Source organism: Hypanus sabinus, chromosome 24 (assembly GCF_030144855.1).
Source record: "Hypanus sabinus isolate sHypSab1 chromosome 24, sHypSab1.hap1, whole genome shotgun sequence".
Taxonomy (NCBI): domain Eukaryota; kingdom Metazoa; phylum Chordata; class Chondrichthyes; order Myliobatiformes; family Dasyatidae; genus Hypanus; species Hypanus sabinus.
Window position 1 is genome coordinate 2,796,092 of NC_082729.1, and position 17,992 is coordinate 2,814,083.

Sequence of the window (17,992 nt, forward strand, 5' to 3'; positions counted from 1 at the left end):
GCTCACCACATTAAAAATCCATCCATCCCAGGGAGTGTGAATTTGTCCCGATGTGTATTTATTGAGGAATGTCTAAAATGAGTTGGGGAAAACTTCGGGAGATTCTCTCTTTATTGTGCTCTCTCTGTGTTGGCAAGGAAACCAGGATAAATGGGAAGGTGTAAGTAATGGAAGCAGTGACACGGAACTCTTCCCAAGGGACCCTCCTACCCAGTGAATTCCGTCTCCAAAACAACGCTGCTCCACATCCTCTTTGCACTTTTCACACCTGACGTACCCGTAAGAGACTTGCATCTATGTTCTATCATTATTGTATTCTGTGTTGCATGTTTATGATGGGTAGTTAGTCACCTGAGTTGGGGCGTGGTCGAAGTGAAGAGTTTAGTCACTTATTCATACTTTGTCTTCAGTTCAGTCTTGTTAGGGTAGAGTCGTGGGAGTGGGCCAGGGGTATGGGGTGATATCTTCTTGTTGAATGCTTACATACACTTGAATACTCTTGAATATGTTTTAAGAAAGCTTGGCTAAATACGTTTTATACTCGTTGCAATTTGGGGACCTGTATGATCTGCCACAAGTGGGACTTCCTGGTGGCCAAACATTTTAATTCCTAGCCCCATTCCTGCTCCCATTCCCATTCCCGACATGGTCCATGGCCTCTTCTTGTGCTCAGAGTGGGGGAGCAACAACTTATATTCCACCTGGGTAGCCTCCAACCTGATGGCATGAACATCGATAAACAAATTCATCCCCACCTCTATTCCCCACTCTGACATTTCACTTCTTCTCACCTGCCTATCAGTTCCCCCGGTCCCCTCCTCCTTCCCTCTCTCTTACAGGCCACTCTCCTCTCCTATCGGATTCTATCTTCTCCAGCCCTTGACCTTTCCCACCCACCTGGTTTCACCTCTCACCTTCCAACTACCCTCCCCCACCTTTTTATTCCAGCACCTTCCTCCACCTTTCTAGTCCCGAAGGAGGGTCCCAGCCCGGAACACCAACTATTGATTCATTTCCATAGACGCTGCTTGCCCGCTGAGTTCCTCCAGCATTTTGTGTGTGTTGCTTTCGTACACTAAGACTGTTTATTTTGTTACACTGCTAGTTTTAGTTTCATTAGTTTTTATTGTTTCAAGACTTTGTTTTGCTAGTTTTTTAATGAAAGATCAAAGGCATTCCTCGGCTTTGGAAATTCATTTCTGAGTGGATAGTGTGTCGTACAGTATCGGAACACCCCCCCCCCCCCCCGCCCCCCATGCTTTGCCTCTGAGCAGCTTTGGCATGTTTGAGAGGAACTGCTTGAGTACCCCTCCACCTTCCCCTCTACCTTCCCCCTACCTTCCCCTCTACCATCCACTCTACCTTCCCCCTTACCTTCCCCTCTGCCTCCCCCTCTACCTTCCCCCCTACCTTCCCCTCTCCCTTCCCCTCTACCATCCACTCTACCTTCCCCCCTACCTTCCCCTCTGCCTCCCCTCTACCTTCCCCCCTACCTTCCCCTCTCCCTTCCCCCTTACCATCCCCTCTCCCTTCCCCCCTACCTTCCCCCCTACCTTCCCCTCTACCATCCACTCTACCTTCCCCCTTACCTTCCCCTCTGCCTCCCCCTCTACCATCCACTCTACCTTCCCCCTTACCTTCCCCTCTCCCTTCCCCTCTCCCTTCCCCCTCCCTTCCCCTCTCCCTTCCCCCTCCCTTCCCCTCTCCCTTCCCCCTCCCTTCCTCCCTCCCTTCCCCCTCCCTTCCCCTCTCCCTTCCCCCCTCCCACTCTCCCTTCTCTACCTTCCCCTCTCCCTTCCCCTCCACCATCCACTCTCCCTTCCCCCTCCCTTCCCCTCTCCCTTCCCCCTCCCTTCCCCTCTCCCTTCCCCCCTCCCTTCCTCCCTCCCTTCCCCCTCCCTTCCCCTCTCCCTTCCCCCCTCCCACTCTCCCTTCTCTACCTTCCCCTCTCCCTTCCCCTCCACCATCCACTCTCCCTTCCCCCTCCCTTCCCCTCTCCCTTCCCCCCTCCCTTCCCCTCTCCCTTCCCCCCTCCCTTCCTCCCTCCCTTCCCCCTCCCTTCCCCTCTCCCTTCCCCCCTCCCCCTCTCCCTTCTCCTCTCCCTTCTCTACCTTCCCCTCTCCCTTCCCCTCCACCATCCACTCTCCCTTCCCCCTCCCTTCCCCTCTCCCTTCCCCCCTCCCTTCCCCCCTTCTCCTCTACCTTCTCCTCTACCTTCCCCTCTCCCTTCCCCTCCACCATCCACTCTCCCTTCCCCCTCCCTTCCCCCTCCCTTCCCCCCTCCCTTTCCCCTTCTCCTCTACCTTCTCCTCTACCTTCCCCTCTCCCTTCCCCTCCACCATCCACTCTCCCTTCCCCCCTCCCTTCCCCCCTTCTCCTCTACCTTCTCCTCTACCTTCCCCTCTCCCTTCCCCTCCACCATCCACTCTCCCTTCCCCCCTCCCTTCCCCTCTCACTTCCCCTCTACCTTCCCCACTCCCTTCCCCTCTCCCTTCCACTCTCCCTTCCTCTCTCCCTTCCTCTCTCCCTTCCCCTCCACCATCCACTCTCCCTTCCCCTCTCCCATCCACTCTCCCTTCCCCCTCCCTTCCCCCTCCCTTCCCCTCTCACTTCCCCTCCCTTCCCCCTTCTTTCCCCTCTACCTTCCCCTCTACCTTCCCCACTCCCTTCCCCTCTCCCTTCCACTCTCCCTTCCCCTCTCCCTTCCCCTCTCCCTTCCCCTCTACCATCCACTCTCCCTTCACCGCTATCTTCCCCTCTACCTTCCCCCCTCTCTTCCCCCTCCCTTCCCCTCCCTTCCACCTCCCTTCCCCTCTCCCTTCCCCTCTTCCTTCCCCCCTCCCTTCCCCCCTCCCTTCCACTCTCCCTTCCACTCTCCCTTCCCATCTACCTTTCCCCTCCCTTCCCCTCTCCCTTCCCCCCTATCTTCCCCTCTCCCTTCCCCTCTACCTTCCCCTCTCCCTTCCCCTCTCTCTTCCCCTCTACCTTCCCCTCTCCCTTCCCCACTCCCTTCCCCTCTCCCTTCCTCTCTCCCTTCCCCTCTCCCTTCCTCTCTACCTTCCACTCTCCCTTCACCGCTATCTTCCCCTCTACCTTCCCCCCTCTCTTCCCCCTCCCTTCCCCTCTCCCCCTCTCCCTTCCCCCCCCTTCCCCCTCCCTTCCCCCCTCCCTTCCACTCTCCCTTCCACTCTCCCTTCCCATCTACCTTTCCCCTCCCTTCCCCTCTCCCTTCCCCCCTACCTTCCCCTCTCCCTTCCCCTCTCCCTTCCCCTCTCCCCCTCTCCCTTCCACTCTCCCTTCCACTCCCCCTTCCCCTCTCCCTTCCACTCTCCCTTCCCCTCTATCTTCCCCTCTACCTTCCCCTCTACTTTCCCCTTGGAATGTTTTTCAAAGTTCAGAAGTTTAAACCAGACTTTAGGGACACTTCAGAATCAGAATTAATATCATTGAAATATGTCATGAAACTTGTTAGCTTAACGGCAGCAGTACATGATAACATAGAGAAAAAAACTGTGAATTACATTATATATATATGTGTATGTATGTATATTAAGTAGTTGAATTAAATAAGTAATGAAAAAAACAGAAATAAAAAAGTAGTGAGGTATTGTTTATGGGTTCAGTGTCCATTCAGAAATCTAATGACAGAGGGGAAGAAGGTATTCTTGAATCACTGAGTGTGTGTCTTTAAGCTTTTGTCCCTCCTCCCTGATGGTAACAATGAGATGAGGGCATGCCCTGGATGGTGAAGTCCTTAATGATGGACACCCCTTTTTGTGGCATCGCTCCTTCACGATGTTCTGGATACTACAGAAGCTGGTTCCCTTGATGGAGCTGACTGAGTTTAACTCATGTTAATTCATGTTCTCATTACTTATTGCCATTTATTCATATTTATATTTGCACAGTTTGTTGTCTTCTGCACTCTGGTTGATCTTTCATTGATTCTGTTATAGTTACTATTCTATAGGTTTGGTGAGTATGCCCACATGGAAATGAATCTCAGGGTTGTATATGTTGACATATATGCACTTTGGTAATAAATTTACATTGAACTTTCACTTTGAACCCCTGATGTATTTCGCTTTGAGTTGTAGAATCACACAGCTGAGAAACAGGCCCTTCTGCCCATCAATTTCATGCTGACCATCAAGCACCCATTTACACCGATCCAATGGTATTGCCGGTTTAAGGATTAGCCTTATTTGTCACATTGAAACATACAGTGAAATGCATCGTTGATGCGCTGTCTGGGGATGTATGCAGGGGAATTGAGGGCTATGGTTACAGTGCGGGTGGATAGGAGTAGGCTTTTTCAATGGTTCAGCATGGACTAGATGTGCTGAAAGGCCTGTTGCTGTGCTGTACTTTTCTATGATTAAGTTCTGTGAACAGCCTGCAAGTATCGCCACACTTCCGGCACCAACATACCATGATGTTTTTGGAACGCGGGAAGAAACTGGAGCTCGCAGAGGAAACCCGTGCAGTCACGGGGAGAATGTAGAATCAGCAGCGGGAATTGAACCCCAATCAGCGATCGCTGGCTCTGTAAAGTGTTACACTGCTGTGCCTCCCCAAATCCCCACCAACCTCCCCAGGTGGTACCCCTCACTCATAGATTGGAGGTAATTTTCACCAGCCAATTAGTCTATCAATGCACATGCCGTCACAGGGAGAATGTATCAACTCTTTACAGACAGAAGCGGGACTGGGAACCCCAATCCTGTGATCATTAGCGCTACAAATTGTTATGCAGATCTCTCTCCCTCTCCCTCTCCCCCTCCCCCTCCCCTCCCCTCCCCTCTCTCTCCCTCCCTCCCCCTCTCACCCCCACATTACTGACGATCAGTGATCATTTTCACCAGCCAATTTTACTGCCTGAGATGTGGGAGGGAACCGGAGGGTACGTTGCCACAGGGAGAGCAGGAAAGCCACAGAGACCGGAGCGGGAGTCAGGATTGAACATCAATAACTCACACTGAGGTGTGAGGCGAGATATCGGCTTTTATTGACTGGAAGAAGGAACCAGGAGTGAGTGACCATCATACTACGTCCTGGAGACTGAGAGAGAGCATAGGCTTCAGATCACCTTTATACAGGAGCAGTCAGCAAGGGCATGTCCAGACAGGCACATGTAGTTCACCACACTGGGATCACTGGAGCTTGAGGGAGCAGCTTCACCAGCAGTCCAAGCCTTCAAGAGTCGAGTGAACAAACACCGATCACCTCTGGGAGGGAAGTCACATGCTTCTTCATAAGCTATCATGAAGGGGACCAGGATGGCAGTGCTCGGTTGTTGGCAGGTAGGGTTAATTCCCGACTTTCAAGAGTGCTTGTGAGTTATGTTCCATCTGGACTTAGTCCTTCAACTGTGGAGAACAGTGATCAGGTGCTGTTTTCTCACGGTAGGGATTAGTTTTTAGTTCCAAGTGCTCCTGTCACGTTTTGTCACCTTGCAACCTTACCCTTCAATCTCTCTGAATTATGGAGGACAGCGTGTGTATAAATGTCTCTCTCCAGCAGACCATCATGATCATCATGACTCCAGGATTTCTACTATTTTTTAATGTTTCTTAATTATACATATGTCTTTTATGTTCTGTCACCGAGCGGCAGTGAACCGTCTGATTGGCCTATCAGAGTTCTCTTTGGGAACGTTGACTTGATCAGCAATTCTGATCTGGCTATTGTTCACCATAGCACTTAATAAAAAAAAATACAGCAGCCATTTAGTTAGTAGGGGTTCTTTTTTTTCCTTCTTTTTCTTTCCAAAAAATATTCTTAACCCTTTATTTTTTCTTCTTATTATTGATATATTGCTTAGCTTTGCTAATCAGTTATTTGCTAATTCAATTCTTTATTGTACATAATAACATATTGACTTCATGTATCTATTTTTGTTAATCTTCAATAATTATTAACAAAAAAGATTTAAAAATAAATATTAAAGAAAGCAGTGCATCATTGAGATACCTCTCCCGCCCCCCCCCCCCCCCACCCACAACCACCCACCCAAAAGCGGCCAGCTTACCCGAAAGCCTTCCAGATTCGGAAATACCGACTGTGGGCGGATAGGGTCGTTGACGGTCCCGTTCACTTGGAAACACTTGATCACATTTATCTCAGTTTCTGTGGTCCCGGGAGAAATCTTGTAACTTATTCCGGCCGGCTTTTCAAATCCGTGCTGAAAGGTGATGACCTGACCTGTCCGATTGGAAGAGAATCTCACTTAACTAATTATCTCACTGTAGGAATCCGTTGTGCTTTTTACTTTTTAAAGAGATATTAATCAAATTAATGCGGAGTAAAATCGATGTTTTAACCATAGTTTCTTTCTTACTGACATAATTTGTATTTTTAACAGCTTGTATCTTTACCAAACTCATATATTTTTACAGTACATGGTGCTTCATCCCCACTCACTGGCAGAAGGCAGAATAACAGTTCCATGGCGGTTTACGATCTTTTGCATTTTTCTTTGGCTGAGTGTTAGTATTGTGTAGCTGTTTAATTGGTTTATCTTTATCTCAGGGTTCCTTAAGGTGGTTATAACCAGGGGTGGTGGTGGGGGCAAACTCCCAGTACCTGCTAAATATTCCCAATGGCGTGCACCTCACATCGCCTCCGACAACCAGGTCCAATTCCTGGCCTTCAAGTGCGGCTTTGCTACTGAGCCCAGCGGAACCGTTTCTACTGATGGGGGAAGGGACACTGGTGCCTTGAAACCAGCCACTTCGGGCAGACGGGCTCGTCAGCCGTGGTTGGCAGCTCATCTAGAAGAAGGAAAACTGATCTCAGACCTCCTGTGGTGAACTACATCTACCTGTCTGGACACGCACCCCCCCCACCACTGACTGCTCCTGTGGCTCCTCCCACAGACCCTGTGGACACGCACCCCCCCCACTGACTGCTCCTGTGGCTCCTCCCACAGACCCTGTGGACACACCCCCCACTGACTGCTCCTGTGGCTCCTCCCACAGACCCATGTGGACACACCCCCCACTGACTGCTCCTGTGGCTCCTCCCACAGACCCATGTGGACACGCCCCCCACTGACTGCTCCTGTGGCTCCTCCCACAGACCCCTGTGGACACGCCCCCACTGACTACTCCTGTGGCTCCTCCCACAGACCCCCCACCACTGACTGCTCCTGTGGCTCCTCCCACAGACCCCTGTGGACACGCACCCCCCCACTGACTGCTCCTGTGGCTCCTCCCACAGACCCTGTGGACACACCCCCCACTGACTACTCCTGTGGCTCCTCCCACAGACCCTGTGGACACGCCCCCCACTGACTGCTCCTGTGGCTCCTCCCACAGACCCCTGTGGACACGCCCCCACTGACTACTCCTGTGGCTCCTCCCACAGACCCTGTGGACACGCCCCCCACTGACTGCTCCTGTGGCTCCTCCCACAGACCCTGTGGACACGCCCCCCACTGACTGCTCCTGTGGCTCCTCCCACAGACCCTGTGGACACGCCCCCCACTGACTGCTCCTGTGGCTCCTCCCACAGACCCTGTGGACACACCCCCCACTGACTGCTCCTGTGGCTCCTCCCACAGACCCCTGTGGACACGCCCCCTACTGACTACTCCTGTGGCTCCTCCCACAGACCCCTGTGGACACACCCCCCACTGACTGCTCCTGTGGCTCCTTCCACAGACCCATGTGGACACACCCCCCACTGACTGCTCCTGTGGCTCCTCCCACAGACCCATGTGGACACACCCCCCACTGACTGCTCCTGTGGCTCCTCCCACAGACCCATGTGGACACACCCCCCACTGACTGCTCCTGTGGCTCCTCCCACAGACCCCTGTGGACACGCCCCCCACTGACTGCTCCTGTGGCTCCCCCCACATACCCCTGTGGACACACCCCCCACTGACTGCTCCTGTGGCTCCTTCCACAGACCCCGGTATGAAGGCCATTGGAGGCACTGCTCCTCCCTCAGTCTCCAGGATGTTCTGTGATGGTCACTTGCCGATTGTTCTTTCTTCCAGCCAGTAAAAGCCTATATCTTGCCTCACGTCTCTAGAGTTACTGATGGTGCATCACCTCAGCTGTCTTGTAGCAATACCCACTCGAGGGGAAGGCTTCAGGAGTAAACCCTGAGGGAAAATCCAGAGCTGGAGTCCCTGAGGCAGTCCCACATTGAGTTCAAAGCTGACCCGAAATTCCTGCCACGTTGCTGCTACCAAACTGTATCGGTCTCTGCTGTTCCTTTGGGTTCATCAGATGCACGGAGAGGAGGAGCTTACTACACGGGCAACAGCTTGCTCTCCATATCGTACTGCCCTGGCTTGCGTATCTAGACAGCTAGGGCACAACATCCATGGCTGACCCTGACCAACGAAGAACTCACTCACTTTATCTAAGGAATTTCTGTTGTCTGGAGTGTAAAGGTAATAGATCTTTTGAAAACAACATAATGAATCTCTTTAATTTCTTGTTGCTCATCTGCCTTGCAACATCATTACTTTGTTTGCTTAACACCTGTCCTTTGTTTAAACTTTAAAATAAACGATTGTGAAGAATCAAAATCTCTCACTCGTTCTTGAACTCCTAAAAGAACCCAGGGATGAAAGATTACCGATGTCCACCATCACAGTTGATGGTCAATTCAGGCCATTTGGTCCATGTTACCTGCACACACAGTCTATCCCACTTCCCCACCTCCTGATTACGTTTAGTCAGAACACAATAACAGAGCTTTCTGCACCAAGGAGTGCTCACCGCCCAAATATAATTAGCCTATTAACCCATACGGCTTTGGACTGTGGGAGGAAACCCACGCAGTCACGGGGAGAACGTACAAACTCCTTACAGGCAGCGGTGGTATTGAACCTGGGTTGCCGGCACTGTAATAACATTACTGTAACCACTGCACAACTGTGTTAACCCTGCCCTGGAATCTACTGTCTCTCACACACACCCACCACCTCCACTTTGGTTCTCTTACATTGATGGGTGGTGGGGTGGATATACCAAAGGAGGTGTAGGGCCCACCTTAGGCTGCAGGTCACCCTTGGGCAAGGTGTAGCACCTGCTTAGCCCCCCGATCAGGGTCATGTGAAACCATGGGGGCAGGTGGTGGATGGTCGTATGAGCAGCTGGTGCACATCACAAGTCCTGGTTATGTGACCACTGACACCAGGCAGACAGTCTCTGAAGAGTATTAATAATGGCTGGGGTCACCCGTCTTGTAAAGACACTGCCCAGAAGAAGGCAATTGCAATCCACCTCTCTAGAGAAATTTGCCAAGAACAATCACGGTCACGGAAAGACAATGACTGCCCACGTCATACGACACGGGACATAATGAGCGAACGAACACTGAATGGTAAATTCCAGTGGACAATTAACCTGCCAGTACAGCTCTGGGATGTAGAAGGAAACCAGAAAATCTGTGGGAAGCCAGGAGGTTCTGGGGAAGTGTGTATATAGGCAGCCACAAGGATCGAGCAAGCTGGGTCGCTGGACCCATGGGGAAACTGAACTGACTGCTACAACAAATCTCAGAATCAGACTCAGGTTTAATATCACTGGTGTATGTCATGAAATTTGTTGTTTTGCAGCAGTATGTATTGCAATACATAATAAATAAGGAAACTAGTGTTAAAATTGCAGGGGCCCTGGCAGATATATGTAAAATGCCAGTATCTACGGGTGAGGTGCCGGAGGATTGGAGGATAGCTCATGTTGTTCCGTTGTTTAAAAAAGGCTCTAAAAGTAATCTGGGAAATTATAGGCCAGTAAGTTTGACGTCGGTAGTAGGTAAGTTACTGGAAGGAGTACTAAGAGACAGGATCTACAAGTGTTTGGATAGACAGGGACTTATTAGGGAGAGTCAACAGGGCTTTATGCGTGGTAGGTCATGTTTAACCAATCTATTAGAGTTTTCGAGGAGGTTACAGGGAAAGTGGATGAAGGGAAGGCAGTGGATGTTGTCTACATGGACTTCAGTAAGGCCTTTGACAAGGTCCCACATGGGAGGTTAGTTAGGAAGATTCAGTCACTAGGTATACATGGAGAGGTAGTAAATTGGATTAGACATTGGCTCGACGGGAGAAGCCAGAGAGTGGTAGTGGAGGATTGCTACTCTGAGTGGAGGCCTGTGACTAGTGGTGTGCCACAGGGATCAGTGCTGGGTCCATTGTTAATTGTCATCTATATCAATGATCTGGATGATAATGTGGCAAATTGGATCAGCAAATTTGCTGATGATACAAAGGTTGGAGCTGTAGTGGACAGTGAGGAAGGTTTTCGAAGCTTGCAAAGGGATTTAGACCAGCTGAAAAAATGGGCTGAAAAATGGCAGATGGAGTTTAATGCAGACAAGTGTGAGGTATTGCATTTTGGAAGGACAAACCAAGGTAGAACATACAAGGTAAATGGTAGGACACTGAGGAGTGCAGTAGAACAGAGGGATCTGGGAATACAGATACATAATTCCCTAAAAGTGGCGTCACAGGTAGATAGGGTCGTAAAGAGAGCTTTTGGTACATTGGCCTTTATAAATCAAAGTATTGAGTATAAGAGTTGGAATGTAATGGTGAGGTTGTATAAGACATTGGTGAAGCTGAATTTGGAGCATTGTGGCAGTTTTAGTCACCTAATTACCAGAAGGATATTAATAAGGTTGAAAGAGTGCAGAGAAGGTTTACAAGGATGTTGCCAGGACTTGAGAAACTGAGTTACAGAGAAAGGTTAAATAGGTTAGGACTTCATTCCCTGGAGTGTAGAAGAATGAGTGGAGACTTGATAGAGGTATATAAAATTATGATGGGTATAGATAGAGTGAATGCAAGCAGGCTTTTTCCACTGAGGCCAGGGGAGAAAAAAACCAGAGGACATGGGTTAAGGGTGAAGGGGGAAAAATTTAAAGGGACATGGGGGGGGGGGCTTCTTCACACAGAGAGTGGTGGGAATGTGGAATGAGCTGCCAGATGAAGTGGTAAATGTGGGCTCACTTTTAACATTTAAGAAAATCTTGGACAGGTTCATGGATGAGAGGTATATGGAGGGATAATGGTCCAGGTGTAGGTCAGTGGGACTAGGCAGAAAAATGGTTTGGCACAGCCAAGAAGGACCAAAGGGCCTGTTTCTGTGCTGTAATGCTCTATGGTTCTATAAAAGAACTATAAATTAAATAAGAAATTGTATGTACGGACCCACACCATCCAGGATACGCTCCCTTCTCATTGCTGCCACCTGAGGAAGGTACTAGAACCTCAGGACTCACACCACCATGTTCAGGAAGTTATTGCTCCTCAATTGGCACTCAACTTTATTTGCCCCATCACTGAAATGTTTCCACAACCAATAGACTCACTTTTCTGGACTCTTCATCTCATGTTCTCGATATTTATTGCTTATTTATTTACTGTAATTATTTTTCTCTTTTTGTATTCACACAGTTTGTTGTCTTTTGAACATTGGTTGAACGCCCAAGTTGGTGCAGTCTTTTATTGATTCTGTTACGGTTATTATTCTATGGTTTCTTAAGACTGTTATAGCCAGGGTTGGTAATGGAGACAAGCTCCCACTACCTATAAAATGCTCCCACTGGTGTGTGCCTCAAATAGCCTCTGACAACCAAGTCCAGCTCCTGACCTCCATGTGTGACTTAACTACCAAGCCTGGAAGAACCGACAGGAGAAGGGGCAAAGGTAGATTACAGGCGCCTTAAAAACAGTCACTTCAGGCAGATGGGACACATCAGTCATGGTTGGCAGTTCATCTAGTAGGTGTGATCTCACACCTCTGCTGCCTTGCGGCTATACACACTTAAGGGAAGGCTTCGAGAGTAAACTCCGAGGGAAAAAACCTGGAGCTGGCATTCTGAGGCTGTCCTATGTTGAGTTCAATACTGACTGGCAACTCTTGCGATGCCACTGGTGCCAAACCGTATCGGTCTCTGTCATTCCTTTGGGTTCATCTGGTGAATGGAGAGAGGGAGCCTGCTACATGGGCAACAGCTTGCTCCCCGTATTGTACTGCCCAGGCTTGCGTATCTAGACAGCTAGGACGCAACATCCATGGATGGACCCTGACTGACGAAAGCCTCAATCACAACATTATTCTATGGATTGATTGAGTATGCCCGCAAGAAAATGAATCTCAGGGTTGTATCTGTTATCATATGTACATTAAACTTTGAACTCATCTGCCTGTCTTTGGTCCCTATCCCTCCATTTCCTGCCTGTTCACAATCCTGTCAAATGCCTTTTAAACATTGTTTTTCCAGGTGTTTTTACCACCTCCCCTGGCAGCCTGATCCAGGACCTTAACACTTGCTGAGTAAAAAACTTGCCCTGTAAATTCTCTTTCACTTTTACCCTTCTCACCCTGACCCTCCGCCAACTAGCGGTTGGCACACCCACACTGGGAAGACTCCAGTGTCTCTGTGATGCCAATCATAATTTTACACACTCATTGGCCACTCTATTAGACACCTCCTGTACCTGTTAAAGTGGCCACTGAGTGTATGTCCATGCTGTAGCCCATCCACTCCAAAGTTTGACATGTTGTGTGTTCAGAGATGCTCTTCTGCGCACCACTGTTGCAACACCTTGTTATTTGAGCTACTGTCACCTTCCTGTCAGCTTGAATCAGTCTGGCCATTCTCCTCTGACCTCTCTCATTAACAAGGCTTTTTCACCCACAGAACTGCCACTCACTGGATTTTTTTTTTCCTTGCACCATTCTCTGTAAACTCTAGAGACTGTTGTGTGTGAAAATCCCAGGAGATCAGCAGTTTCTGAGATACTCAAACCACCCCATCTGGCACCAACAATCATTCCATGGTTATGGTCACCTAGATCACATGTCTTCCCCATTCTGATGTTTGGTCTGAACAACAAATGAACCTCTTTACCGTGGTTTTATGCATTGAGTTGCTGCCACCTGATTGGCCGATTAGATATTTGCATTAACCAGCAGGTCTGCATAATATAGTGGCCATTGACAGCATACTGCTATCAAGCCACCCGTCATCCTTTAACGTTCCAGAGTAAACAATCTAAATCTGTCCAACCTCTCTTTACAGCTGAGTAAAAGTTCAATTTTGTCCAACTTCTTGGATCAAATAATTCAACTAAGAAAACTCCCATTCAGATCTCATTCCCCGAATGCCTATACAAGAGTGCTGGGTGCATGGAACGCCCTGCCAAGGGTCGTGGCAGAGGCAACTACATTAGGGGCATTTAAGAAACTCTTAGGCAGGAACATGGATGAAAGAAACATGGAGGGCTACACAGGAAAGAAGGAAGGGTTAGATTGAATTTGAAGTAGGTCAGGGGTTACCGGACTGCTTCTTTAATGTCTGTGGCATAAATAAGGATGAGAACCCCTGAAGTAGGTTAAAAGGTTGATACAATATCATGGGCTGAAGTGTCTGTTCTGTACTGCTCTATGTTTTAGAATGACCCAGGTGATAAATCCATGACCTAACCTGGTCCCAACATATCTCTCCACCCATAAAGGAGGCAAGACAGCTGCTATACTTCATTAGGAGTTTGAAGAGATTTGGCATGTCAACAAAAACACCCAAAAACTTCTGTAGTTGTACTGTGGAGAGCATTCTGACAGGCTGCATCACTGTCTGGTATGGAGGGACTACTGCACAGGACTGAAAGAAGCTGCAGAAGGTCGTAAGTTTAGTCTGCTCCATCTTGGGTACTAGCGTACAAAGTACCCAGGCCATCTTCAGGGAGCGGTGTCTCAGAAAGGCAACGTCCATTATTAAGGACCCCCCGCACCCAGGGTATGTCCTTTTCTCAATGTTACCATCAGGTAGGAGGTGCAGAAGCCTGAAGGCACAAACTCAATGATTCAGGAACAGCTTCTTCCCCTTTGCCATCCGATTCCTAAAAGGACATTGAACCCTTGAACACTACCTCGCTTTTTTAATATATATTATTTCTGTTTTTGCATGATTTTTAATTTATTCAATATATGTACACTGTACTTGATTTACTTATTTATTTCCTTTTTTCCCTTTTAGATTATGCATTGCATTGAACTGCTGCTGCTAAGTTAACAAATTTCACATCGGTGATAATAAACCTGATTCTGATGAATTCATACATTTTCCCCCTACAGTACATCCTAATAGCCCGGCCAGTGCATGAATGGATCAGGGTTAAGTGCATACCACGGTAGTACTCAATGCGACTGGCGTTCCCAGAGAGGTGAAGGCAGGCTTCAAATGGTTCTTCAATCTTGGCATATGGCAATGAGAACACGCCTGCGAACAGATTTTAAATCGTTACTTTATGCACACAGAAAGAAATCTTTCTTGCAACTGGAAAAAAAAACTGAGCATCTTACACATCTCAATGTACATTCACATTGATAAATATCATGCACGGCAGCAAACATTATTAAAGTGCATATATGTCACCATATACATCACATAATGATGGTGTCATATGACGTGCCACGTAATGAGCAAACAATGTTGGAGTGGACCCACAATCACGTCCGCTGAAGGCTGATGCCTCATTACGCTAACAAGAGATGCTATTTGTCCCGCTGCAATTTACCACAGCCCAGACTCCAACTTCAATTAATGGCTAATACCGGCACTAAGCCCCTCCATGCCTTCCTCTTGTTTCTCACACATTCCAGGATCTTTTCAGGAATTGGTGGAATCTCCAGGAAATGTTGGAGACATCTGGAATAACCTCAAGGAGGTAGAGTTAGAGAGAGACCATATGACCATAAGATATAGGAGCAGAATTAGGCCATTTGCCCCATTGAGTCTGCTCCGCCATTTCATCATGGCTGATCCAATTTTCCTCTCAGCCCCAATCTCCTGCCTTCTCCCCGTATCCCTTCATGCCCTGACTAATCAAGAATCTATCAATCTTTGCCTTAAATATTAACAATGGCTTGGCCTCCATGGCCACCTGGGGCAATGAATTCCACAGAATCACCACCCTCTGGCTCAAGAACTTCCTCCTCATCTCCATTCTGAGAAGGACAGCCCTCTATCCTCTGGTCTTAGACTCCCACCATAGGAAACATCCACTCTATCAACCTTTTCACCATTCAGATGGTTTGAATGAGATCCCCTATCCCCTCATTCTGAATTCCAGTGAGTAGAGGCCCAAAGACATCAAACTTTCCTCATAGGACAAGCCTTTCAATGCCAGAATCATTTTTGTGAACCTCCTTTGAACCCTCTCCAGTGTCAGCACGTCCTTAGATCAGGGGCCCAGAACTGCTCACAGTACCCCGTGAGGCCTCGCCAGAGCTTTATAAACTCTCAGCATTCCACCCTTGCTGTTATATTTTAATCTGCCTGTGCAGAGGGTCACACAGACCAGTTTATTGTCATCTACACAAGTACGTGAGTGCAATGAAAATCTTACTTGCAGCAACGTGTTTACTTATGGAGATAGAGCTTGGAACAGGCGCTTCCGGCCTTCGCAGCAAACCCCCGATTTAATCCGAATCCAATCACAGGACAATCTGCAATGACCAATTAACCTCCCAACTGGTGGCTCTTTGGACTGTGGGAGAAAATCAGAGCACTGGGAGGAAACCCATATGCTCATGGGGAGAACGTTTAAACTTTTAACATCATATAAGCAGCATTCATGAGAGAAGCATGAATTTAACACATTTTTTTACAATTAAAATAAAAACCTGTGCATTTTAATGCAAAGGGATCATAGTGTTGGGGAACTGCAGTGTCTAGGGTTGGTTGAAGGGAATAAGCTGTTCCAGACCCCAATGGTGTGGATCATGAGGCTTGTATACGGGCCATTCGGCCCATCTAGTCCATTCCCCCCCCCCCCCCCCCCCGAGGAAGGAATGTTGAAAACCCGCTCTTGCATCTGGCAAGAGAGAGTCCTTGTCCCAACATCTGTACGCGGTGCCAGGGGACAGGGGCTGAAGGGTCGATGCATGACCCCCACACTTTCAGCGTCTTACCCGAGACGTGGTAAGTATTCGCAAACTTCGGGAGTTCCGCCTGGGGCTTGGCGTCGAGCACTACTCCGGAAAACAGATTGAAACAGAAGGTTAGAGCAACGTACAACAGCTCGGCCAGGCAATGCAGAAACGATTTATCACACATCCCTTGACCTGAATGCTTCTGCATGGGTGAGTTCCGAATAGACAGTATGCGTCGCAGACCAGTGCAATGTGGAATCGCTGGCTCCCATTGCAATCAGAGGTCCAATGAACTGTGGCCCCTTAGAGAGTTTCTGCTGGGGATCAGCTGGGACGGTGCCCCCTGGAGAGTTTCTGCTGGGGATCAGCTGGGACTGTGCCCCCTGGAGAGGCTCTGCTGGGGATCAGCTGGGACGGTGCCCCCTGGAGAGGTTCTGCTGGGGATCAGCTGGGACGGTGCCCCCTGGAGAGGCTGTGCTGGGGATCAGCTGGGATGGTGCCCCCTGGAGAGGTTCTGCTGGGGATCAGCTGGGATGGTGCCCCCTGGAGAGGGATTGCTGGGGATCAGCTGGGATGGTACCCCCTGGAGAGGCTGTGCTGGGGGTCAGCTGGGACGGTGCCCCCTGGAGAGGGATTGCTGGGGATCATCTGGGACGGTGCCCCCTGGAGAGGCTGTGCTGGGGATCAGCTGGGATGGTGCCCCCTGGAGAGGTTGTGCTAGGGATCAGATGGGACGGTGCCCCCTGGAGAGTTTCTGCTGGGGATCAGCTGGGACGGTGCCCCCTGGAGAGGTTCTGCTGGGGATCAGCTGGGACGGTGCCCCCTGGAGAGGTTGTGCTGGGGATTAGCTGGGACGGTGCCCCCTGGAGAGGGATTGCTGGGGATCAGCTGGGACGGTGCCCCCTGGAGAGGGATTGCTGGGGATCAGCTGGGACGGTGCCCCCTGGAGAGGCTGTGCTGGGGATCAGCTGGGATGGTGCCCCCTGAAGATGGATTGCTGGGGATCAGCTGGGACGGTGCCCCCTGGAGAGGGATTGCTGGGGATCAGCTGGGACAGTGCCCCCTGGAGAGGTTCTGCTGGGGATCAGCTGGGATGGTGCCCCCTGGAGAGGTTCTGCTGGGGATCAGCTGGGATGGTGCCCCCTGGAGAGGCTGTGCAGGGGATCAGCTGGGACGGTGCTCCCTGGAGAGGTTCTGCTGGGGATCAGCTGGGACGGTGCCCCCTGGAGAGGGATTGCTGGGGATCAGCTGGGACGGTGCCCCCTGGAGAGGGATTGCTGGGGATCAGCTGGGACGGTGCCCCCTGGAGAGTTTCTGCTGGGGATCAGCTGGGATGGTGCCCCCTGGAAAGGGATTGCTGGGGATCAGCTGGGACGGTGCCCCCTGGAGAGTTTCTGCTGGGGATCAGCTGGGACGGTACCCCCTGGAGAGGTTCTGCTGGGATGGTGCCCCCTGGAGAGGCTGTGCTGGGGATCAGCTGGGACAGTACTCACTGAGAGAGTTTCTGCTGGGGGTCAGCTGGGGCTTTCCTCACTCACACCGATCCCACGAATCAAAGGCGGGGTATATAACCTGCGAAGTTTCAGCTGTTCATCACCGCACGATACAATTCCCTCAGTAAGGTCTCCCCTCCCTCTAGAAGTGGTACAAGTCCCAGTCTAGGTGTCGCCCCCCCCCCTTCTCTTTCCTTCCGGCTTCGGGATGTCCCAGTACCTGAGACTGTGCCCAGGAGCAAGACGGCCACGTACCGCCTGGCCGGCCCCATCGCTATGTTCTGCCCAGTCTGAGTCGGCGCGGAACGGGCGCACACCAACACACCTAAGGGGCGGGTTCTCCCCCTCCTGAGAGGCAATGTCTGCAGGGGCTGGACCAGCAGGAGGGTGTTCGGCCCCTCGATCCTGCTTCCTCGTTCAGTAACCTCAGCAACAGTGAACAAGCACCACTTCTTGGAAATAAATAAATAGCAATAAATACCGAGCATGAAATATCGAGATAAAAGAGTCCTTAAACGGGTGTAGTTATCCCTTTTGGTTCAGGAGCCTGATGGTTGAGGGGTAGTAACTGTTCCTGAACCTGGTGGTGTG

At 50.1% G+C, this 17,992-nt stretch overlaps 1 pseudogene; it reads right to left on the reverse strand.

The window, feature by feature from the left end:
- Positions 1-17,708, reverse strand: part of LOC132380410 (counting factor associated protein D-like) — a 37,763-nt pseudogene extending 20,055 nt beyond the window's left edge.
- Positions 17,709-17,992: the final 284 nt, after the last annotated feature.